The sequence below is a fragment of the Cyprinus carpio genome, chromosome A25, assembly GCF_018340385.1.
Source record: "Cyprinus carpio isolate SPL01 chromosome A25, ASM1834038v1, whole genome shotgun sequence".
Classification (NCBI taxonomy): Eukaryota; Metazoa; Chordata; class Actinopteri; order Cypriniformes; family Cyprinidae; genus Cyprinus; species Cyprinus carpio.
The window spans coordinates 17,658,536-17,667,829 of NC_056596.1; positions in this window are offsets into that span (position 1 = coordinate 17,658,536).

The following is a 9,294-nucleotide window of genomic DNA, read 5'->3' on the forward strand; positions in this document are numbered from 1 at the left end:
GCTTAATACAATGTCATACAGTTAGCATAGCATCATGCTAATGCCAAACTCTATTAGGAATCAATTGTAAGTCAAGTATGTGTGTGAGTCGTGTGCACTTTATATATGGTGCACTATTTAGGTAGCATGTTTGTAGGAGATTTTCACCTGTTTTATCTTCTGGCAGGCAAGCATTGTAAGCTTGATCACTAAGAAAAGCAGTAGCACACCTTTCTTTAGCAAACTGTGTGTTTTGAGACATCATTCATGTGCAGTATGAGTTACGTGCTGAAGTTAAACACTCAGGTGAAAGGTTTGCACGCTAACCCACAGTCTAATATTTCTTATTACTCACACTGTTATTATTTAGTTTACTCACTGTGTTAACCGTGACCCACTCATATAAAACTCCTTAGTGTTAGCGTGGGAAAGAACATGCTGATGATTCATTTGGTGGAGATGGGAAGCAATGTGCCCCGCTCTGTTATTTATGTGCCACGCATCGCCACGGAGACGCTCATTAATAAGCATCTCCCACCTGAGCTATTAGAGAGCAGGAGAGAGGCGATTTCTTCGGCTCTGACCCTGTCACCGCCGCCCCGTTATGGCTACAGGACACCTCACACACTGCATCATCCCTCGCTAGCCATAAATCCACTCTCTCCTGCTAATTAGTCTGCAAAGTGAGAGGGGCCGCTGACAGCAGGCATAGCCGGGTCATCATGGGTAGAGCTGGGTAGAGCTGGCCTGAGATGCCAACAAAGATGCATGCTAGATCTGTCGCAGGGTTTCTGAAACCTAGGGATTTGTGTGTGTGTGTGTGTTTGTGGTTTGAAAACAGCTCATTTGTATTCTCCCATAGTAGAAAAAAAGTCACAATTGAGATCACACAGAGCGTTTCAAAAGAGATCTCAACAATATCTCAAATCCTCCTCAAGAAATTCTCCCCTAGACCAGCCAATTCTGTTTATTTTATTGCTCTGTCATGTAAAGGTTTTAAAGTGTGATGCTGGTAAAGGTCTGTAAAAGTGACACAGTAAAAACCTGTTAATTGGTTAACAGTAAGTTCCCTTACTTGGGAAAAACTAATATAGCTAACATTTAATGTAATTTTACAGAAAATTTTTGTTATATGTACAGCTTTGGGGAGTGAAAAAGAATTACCTCTCTTTCAATTTACAGTGAAAAACCACCTCTCTGAAAGCTCACATCTAATGTTAATATTTAGTGTAGCTTGTTTTATTTTTTTATTTTTATTTTTTATTTTTTTCTCAGTGCATATATCATTGTAATACCTTAAAAAATTTATTGGAACCTTTTCAAATGGTATGTAGAACCTATAATGAAAAAAGAAAAAAAAAAAAACCTACAGAGACTCAAGAAGCATATAAAGCCAAAAATGAGAAGAAGAGGTGGTACAAAGATCCACTGAGGTTTGAACACAGGACAGTTCACATTATTGAATGTTTTATTACCACCAAAAAGAGCAAAGATGCCAGGAAACCCAGCATTTTTCCACATGGCCGATGTCCAGGTTGGTCTCACAAAGCCTGTGTTTGACTCACACTCGGCTCATGCTCAGGCTTAGCTGACCCAAACACAATAGCGCATTATGAGGCAGCGCCGCAGGAAAGAACCAGAAAGACCTGTCCCATTCAGACCATACAACGTGTAGGTGAGTTCCAGAGCGGCTTACACACACACACACACACACACACACACACACACACACACACACACACACACACACACACACACACACACACACACACACACACACACACACACAATACTTGCACACACATGCAGCATCAAACACTCACAATATCTCCCCAGAGAAACAGACTTAAGAGTTGGCCCACACGTTATGATTTTGCTCCTTATGATATCCTTATGAACATCCTAATCTCTTTGTCAGATAAAAAAGTTCAGATTTTTTCATGCATGTGTTAGAATTGTCAGGTTTTAGTTTATATTGCAGCACTCTGCTAAGAGTTTCTCAACCGCTGCCATCACCGATTTATTAAGAGAGCTGATTTTACTGACACTTTCTAACGCCAGCGAAGGAACTTATTTTGAATGTGTTAAAGGTTTAGTCTAAAATCAACAGCATTCTGAAGTCCAACAAGTCTCTGCATGACATGGTATGTTACAAACTTGACCTGCAAAGTTTTAAGAGCAATTGCATTTGTAATTTGGGGTACATTATAACATGTAATTGTGCTTTCTTATCCTGAAACTTAATGCACTAGATTTTGATATATGCAATTTTGAGTAGTATTCGGTGTGGACCTCTAAAATGAAATAAATATACATGTTGGGAACATAAACATATATATATGACTAGCCATAAGAGGCCCTGTTTGCCCCACTGCCATCAAGGGCATTTTAAAATGAGACTAAATCCACAGGGAAAAACATTTCATCCACTTTTTGTGTGAGTGTGTGTGTGTTAGTGTACGCAGAGTTGGATTCATTGATATGAAAATGTGGTGCAAAAAGTGAATTCCCACAGATGTTGATTGATGTAAAGCAGCAACAGTAGTTTCTAGTTTCAGCAAGCCAAACTACACACAGCCACACCCACCCACACACACACACACACACTGCAGATGGTTTAGACAGATACACTCTGATGTCTGAACATGACTGATGTTTGGGTCCCATCCAATCTCTGTGTGTGTGTGTGTGAGAACCACAGGATCCCTGAAGGCGAAGCCTGTGGAGCTCTTGGGTTTCGGCACTCCTGCATTGCTCTCTGGATCCTCTGCTGTTTTTTATGGAGAAAATGTATGTGTCGTGCCAGCCACTTTAGTGCTTTAGCTCCTCTTACACCGCTGCTCCTGATTGGCCAGAGGAGTTTGGACCTGCTCCAGATTAGATACTGAGATATGAGAGATGTAAATGATCCCAAAAAGTGCCAGAAATGTGGTCTAGGGTGGATATAGACAGGCTGATATGCAGAGAGAGAGATGAGAGGGTGAGTCTTTCAGATCACAAGTCTTTAGTGAAGCCTGTCATTTATATTTGTTCAAATAATCCCAATTAAATACTGTATAAATCACATAATTTCACTTCATTGACATGAAGATGAGCAAAACCTTTAGGAAAACAAACAAACCTCTTAAACATGCCTAAGCTGGTTTTAGCTGGTTTAGCTCGTCTACAAGCCTGACAAGTTGAAAAGTGCAATAAAGTCTCCTAACAATTCATAACTATTTTAGATTTTGGCAAGAATCTCATTGATAATTTTGTACAACATTCTAATATTGCACTAAGAGTTAAGTTTAGGGGTAGCTTCAGGCTTATTTTTTTATACTAATCATATGTTCTCCTACAAATTGTGTTTCAGTTCACACTAAATTTGTACTGTGTAAAATAATTATGTTTTCCCATTAGACAGGGTTAGAAAAAGTGCCCTAAACGCCTATAAAACCAGCCAACACAACAGCTAAGACTAGTAAAGTTAGTACAAAAAGTGGTTTGGAAAGCTGGTCTATCAACTCATCGGCTAATATAGCCACATCCCATTATGAAAGCTCAAACATTGCTTGGGGGGAAATAAGATTCATTTCTGTTACGGTCTAGTCAAGAACCCTGGATTTGTCTTCCGCTCCAAGCCACATTTGCATAAAGACATAAATAACCATAATCCAGAGCTTTAAAAGGTAAAGAAGGGAACCGTTTCAGTGTTTAATTAGATTTACCTTCCCACCATTAGTGTAATCTTGTTCATTTGGACAATAAACGGAAAAACAAACTTGTTCCTTGGTCAGTTCACAAATCTCATTCATATTCTCGTAAAGACTCTTGTAAGCGCTGCGTCAACACATGGCCGAGCTCAGCATGTGTGGCCACGTGGCGGCCATCTATCACCTGCTAGCATGTGAGACTGTAACCGCACACATAAACAGGGGAGATATACAATCCACAAATGCATTTGTGTCAGCTCTCAAATACTCCCCCATCGGCCATCTGAACGCTCATTTAAAACGCGGACAGGACTGTGAACAACAGCGGCAACAATACGAGATATGAATCATATCACGCAGCAGGGTGTTAACATACACAAAGCCATTATTTATGGATTATGTAAGACATGCAGAGATGATTTAGGGTCTTTTCAGTATGGTGGGCTTGCATAATTGGAGACAAATGCATGTATAAACTGCATTGGTGATCTTTATATTTAAATCAACTTCTGGAGAGCTGTGTGTGGGTTGGGTTTATGAACGTAACTGTTCTAAACAGATTCTAAAAGGGGTTCTACAGACTGATGGTGTAGGAAAACCTTTAAGAACCACTTTTTATTTTCTAGTTCATTAGAAAACCACCCACAGACGGGTCATTCCATCATGGGCATTGGAAGCAAACAAAAATAAAAAATTGTGGGTGGGTCCTCCCCCAGAAGAATGCTAATGAATTCTGGTGCCTTTTAATTAAACAATTGATTTTATAGCCTAAAGTGGTTACCACATACCACATTTTGATTAACATCAAGATCTTTTTTTTAACCTTCATTTAACCAACTCAAGAACCCTATACACTGTAAATGTGTTTGAAAAAATGTTTTTAATGAATTTTCTGCAAAGAACCATTGAAGAACCTGTATTTTACCTACTCTATGTGGCATTCAACTTGCGTTGAGTTACATGGTAGCAAGTACAGTCCATGAAAGTTCCTGAACATCAAGTAGAAACTCAGTAGTTGACTCCTAACATCACAAAACATGGAGTGCTTGTTGTCAAATAAGAAAATGGACATTGGTTTTCAATGAATCAGATCATCTGATTTCACTGCAAGGCATCTGTCCATATCTTGAAGCACCTAGTGTTGTCTAGCGTTGCTCACGACTCTTTGATTGGGTAACTGAAGCGCAATGCTGTAGTGATGTTGAAATGATGAACAGGTTGGTTAAAGCAGCTGACGGTTTGATGATGGCAATATTGAGCAGCAAAATGAGATCCTTGTCAAATGTGGTTTTAAAGAAGAGTCAAGGAGCAGCGGCGGCTTCGTAAAGTCGTTTGTCTGGGAAGTAAATGGCTCTTTTGGCATGTTGCGTCTGGTTGGTTCACAGCGGGGATTATTCTGGGAAGAGTTCACGCATGCATGTGCTCGTTTTATCTGCCTCATTTCCTTTTCAGGCTCTCAAAATGTCTAAATCCCAACTCTGGATAAATAAACATTAAGAATAAATCAGTCATAACATTTTTAATGCTCGTGCCATTTCACACAGACATTTAGCCTCTAGTTATAGCCTCCTAGTTCACATGATGTAATGTGTGTGTTTAAGAAGAACTCTATGTCCTATAGCCATAGCCTAATTAGTTATATATATATATATAATTTTTAAATTATTACAAAATATATAAACTTTTATTACAAAATTATTACACAATATAAATACACTTTCTATTATGAGAGTTTATTTTCTAGAATTACACAAGGTTAAAAGTGCCTACAGTTGAAGAAACATTTGCAACTTAATTGTACATTCATACACTAATGCACAAAAATGGTGTCATAATTGCTCAAAAAGCTGTTGTGCACACTACAATATTCACATTGATATTAGAGAGCAGGGCTGCATAAATGCCAGTCCTATCGTTCACCAAAATGGACTCATTTGGAGATTTCTGTCGTTTTCACTGCTCTCTTTACTACTTCACTGAAAAAAAGACTGTTAGCCATTGTCCCAATGTTTTGAAACTTGGATATGTGTACAAATGTGACGAGAGATAGAACAGGAGTCATAAGTGGGATGTAACAGCTGTTTGGGGAGGATCTTTTGTTCAGCGGGATATTTATCAGCATCAGTGGGGATATCCGTTGCTCTTCATGGCCATCACACATCTCAGGGGGAGACAGAAGGAGAGCAAGAGCGAAGAGAAGAGAGAGAGAGAGAAAGATCGTGGCCCAATTACTGGCTGATAACTAATCGATACGCTGCTTATTCCTGGAGCAGGAAGTAAAGGAGTGGACCCCTGGGACATGGAGTTCAAATTACTCCTCTGTCAATGAGTGCCGCTGTAAATGCTGACAGAATGGAGGTCTTTGGAATAATCTCACTGGAGGCAGTTTAAGTGCTATCTTACACTATATTTTGTGGCACACAACAGTGAAAACTGAAAACTGTTTTATGATGTGATGTTTCATGTTGTGTTGTGATACTAGCACTTGTAGGTACAGGTAAAATGGTTAGCATATCAATCTCCTTTGTAATCCAAAACCTTCAAACACGATGGGCCTGACCAGTAGAAACTATCCTGGTGATCAGCGAAGACCAACACACTCTCATGGCAATTCGTAACTACTGTACATTCTGGTGAATCGGAATCGTACGAATCCCACTTATTTTAATATTTGCTTAGACTCCGCTGAAGCTTATGTTTAATAGTGGACCTTTGTGCTTATTTCTTCTTAAAATTGTTTCTGGATGAATCACATCATACAAATTCATATGAAATTACCACCTTGTAAAATAGTTACGCTTCCTCAGGAATTCGGCTTGAACCATCTTATGCTGGTTTACAGGCCATTCACACAGAATGTGTTTTTACTTTGAAAACATGAGACACAGGCACACATGAGAATGGGGGAACGCAAGGTCTCAAAATGCATTTTTAAAAGTTGAATATATTAACTTGAGCACTGTGTTTTTATAATGGCATATCTTACTGTAAAAATGTGAGAAAACAAATTTAAGGTTGAAATCTCAAAGAATGAGCTTTCAGTGAGATTTTGTCTGCGCAGTCCCAAACATTTTCACTAGTTGAAATTCCAGTGCGGTCATTTTTGCAAACCGTACAAGTGTGACTATTTAATCCAGGACCATTTAACCTTTTCAAATAATGTCCATTTATAATTAAATTAAATTAAATTAAATTAAATTAAATTAAATTAAATTAAATAATTAAATTATTTATTTATTTATTTATTTATTTTTAATATAATTTAATTTAATGTAATTTTTATTTATTTATTTATTTTTTATTTTTTTTATTTTGTATTTTTTTTAGTTTTTAATTTATTTATTTATTTATTTTTAATTTCTGATTTCATTTTTAATTTTTTTCTTTTATATATATATATATATAATTTAATTTTAATTTTAAATTTTTTTAATTAAATTAAATTAAATTTATTTTTAATTTAAGATTTAATTTAATTTAATTTAATTTAATTTAATTTAATTTATTATTATTTTCATTTCATTTCATTTCATTTGTGTTCACGTAGCAAGTGACAAAACTTTTTAACCAAAAAAAAAAAAAAAAAAGTTTCAACCAAATTTTGTACCATTCCGATTAAGAGAAAAAAAAAAAAGTTCAAATAAAATAAAATGAAATAATATTTTTCAGTCAAAAAATCACCAAACAGCACCAGAAGGTGAAGCTTCTCTTTTCTTTTGGCTGTTGGTCACATCTGAATTAGCTCATGATGCTACAACATGGGCTAAAACAGTTTTCTTCATCAAGACATGCAGTAGAATCAACAGTCTTCACCGAAGGTTGTACCAGCAGAAAGGTAAAAACAGGCACACACAGTTCACCATTTCACAAGTGCAAAGTGACGGCTCTGTGTTACTGCTAGCTTTGGAGTTAGCGAGCAGGTTGACAGTTGCAGGATTTGTGTCCCACACTGAGCTCAACCTATTCGTCCTCATTTCCCTTGACAGGTCAATCCAGAACTGGATTCAGCTGGAAGTGTTTGCTCTCATGAAGAAATATGGTAGCCACTTCTTCTTCTTGGCCCTCCATATCCACAAAAAAAGGTTTTACTGTTGAAAGAAAGTACAGGTTCATTTTTAAAAAAATGTTTATATACACACAAAGGTTAAAAATGGAGAATTCCTGAGTTGATTTATTAGCTACACGTATGTATGAAGCAAACGGATATTTTACTCTTTCTTGTAAAGTCGCTTTATTACTAAAACATCCGCTATGCACAAATGTAAGGACAAAATGAAAAGGCTTGTGCTAATCTATGATTGACTATATTAAACTCAATTGGTTCTGTGGTAAAAAGCATTCAGAATCCACTATTATTCAGATCAGTAATATTAAAAACTACCCTGCCAAAACGAGAACGCCTGGCTTTTCAGCTCCGAAGACAGCCTTTTACCCGCATCAGTAGAGCTGCTTACAGAGTCTCAGACAATTTAGGAAAAGTTTGAAATCATCATGCTAAGTGCTAATCAGACGCCTATTAATCTAGAGTTACAGACAATACCGGAAAACTACGTGATTAGCTGCAATCTACAGTACATCGATCTGCCAGCAGTGACTGTTTTGCACGTTAAGTTGATTTTATTTATTTTTCTCCTGCACAGCGAGTCCAGCTCCAAAGTTTGACTCAGAGGAGAACAATAGTCCATTATGAAAATCGATTTGTAATACTTCTCACTCTTTGATGGCACCTAATCCTGGGATTTGACTAAAAGACGGTTCAGAGACGAGAGAGCGAGAGCGAGGCAGTGTATAGTGTGTGTTCAAAGCACCTTGTATTTTTAGGCGTTTTGTGTGCTTTTCTTCCCTCTTCAGATTGGCCTGTGTGTTGTTAATCGCTTTAGTCCTCTTGGCTAATGAAATGAGGTGGAGGAGGATTACAACAGCCAGTCACCGGCGAGTCTTGAGTATGTTGAGATGTTGATGTGTCATTGTGTGATTGTGTTATTTTGGTATCTTGGTGCGGACTGAAGGCTTTAACCAGAGAGCTTGTGCTCATGGAAGACTAGGAAATGGTCACAAACTCAATCCCTTACTTGAGAAACAATTAACTTATTCTTTATATGAGGGACTGGTTGCATGTTGAAGCCTGTTCAAGACCGTTCATTTTCACAGTTGGCCAATCGTAGATGAATAGATGCAGGGCTTGACTTGAGGGCGAGATAGTACACACTTGACTTCCCAGAGTCATAAAAAAACAGGTTTTTAACTAAAATCTTGAGAGGGGAAACAAGATAATTAAATTAGTGTATTAACTGTCCTTTTCATTGGTTTTGTACTTTTTGTTTTATATTTGAAAATGGTTTTTATTAGGTAAATGCATATTATTAATAAATTAGTGTATTAACTGTCCTTTTCATTGGTTTTGTACTTTTTGTTGTCTATTAATTAAAAAATGCCATTTATTTATTTAATTTATTTATTATCGGTGTAATAAAAAATAATGTATATTAGGTAAATGCATATTATTAATTACAGTATAATTAAAAAATAAATATTTGTAATGTTATTTTAACATTTTTAGAACATTTTATTAAACTTTTAAGAAAATATAAATGAAGATGAGAAAATAGAATTTGTATATTAA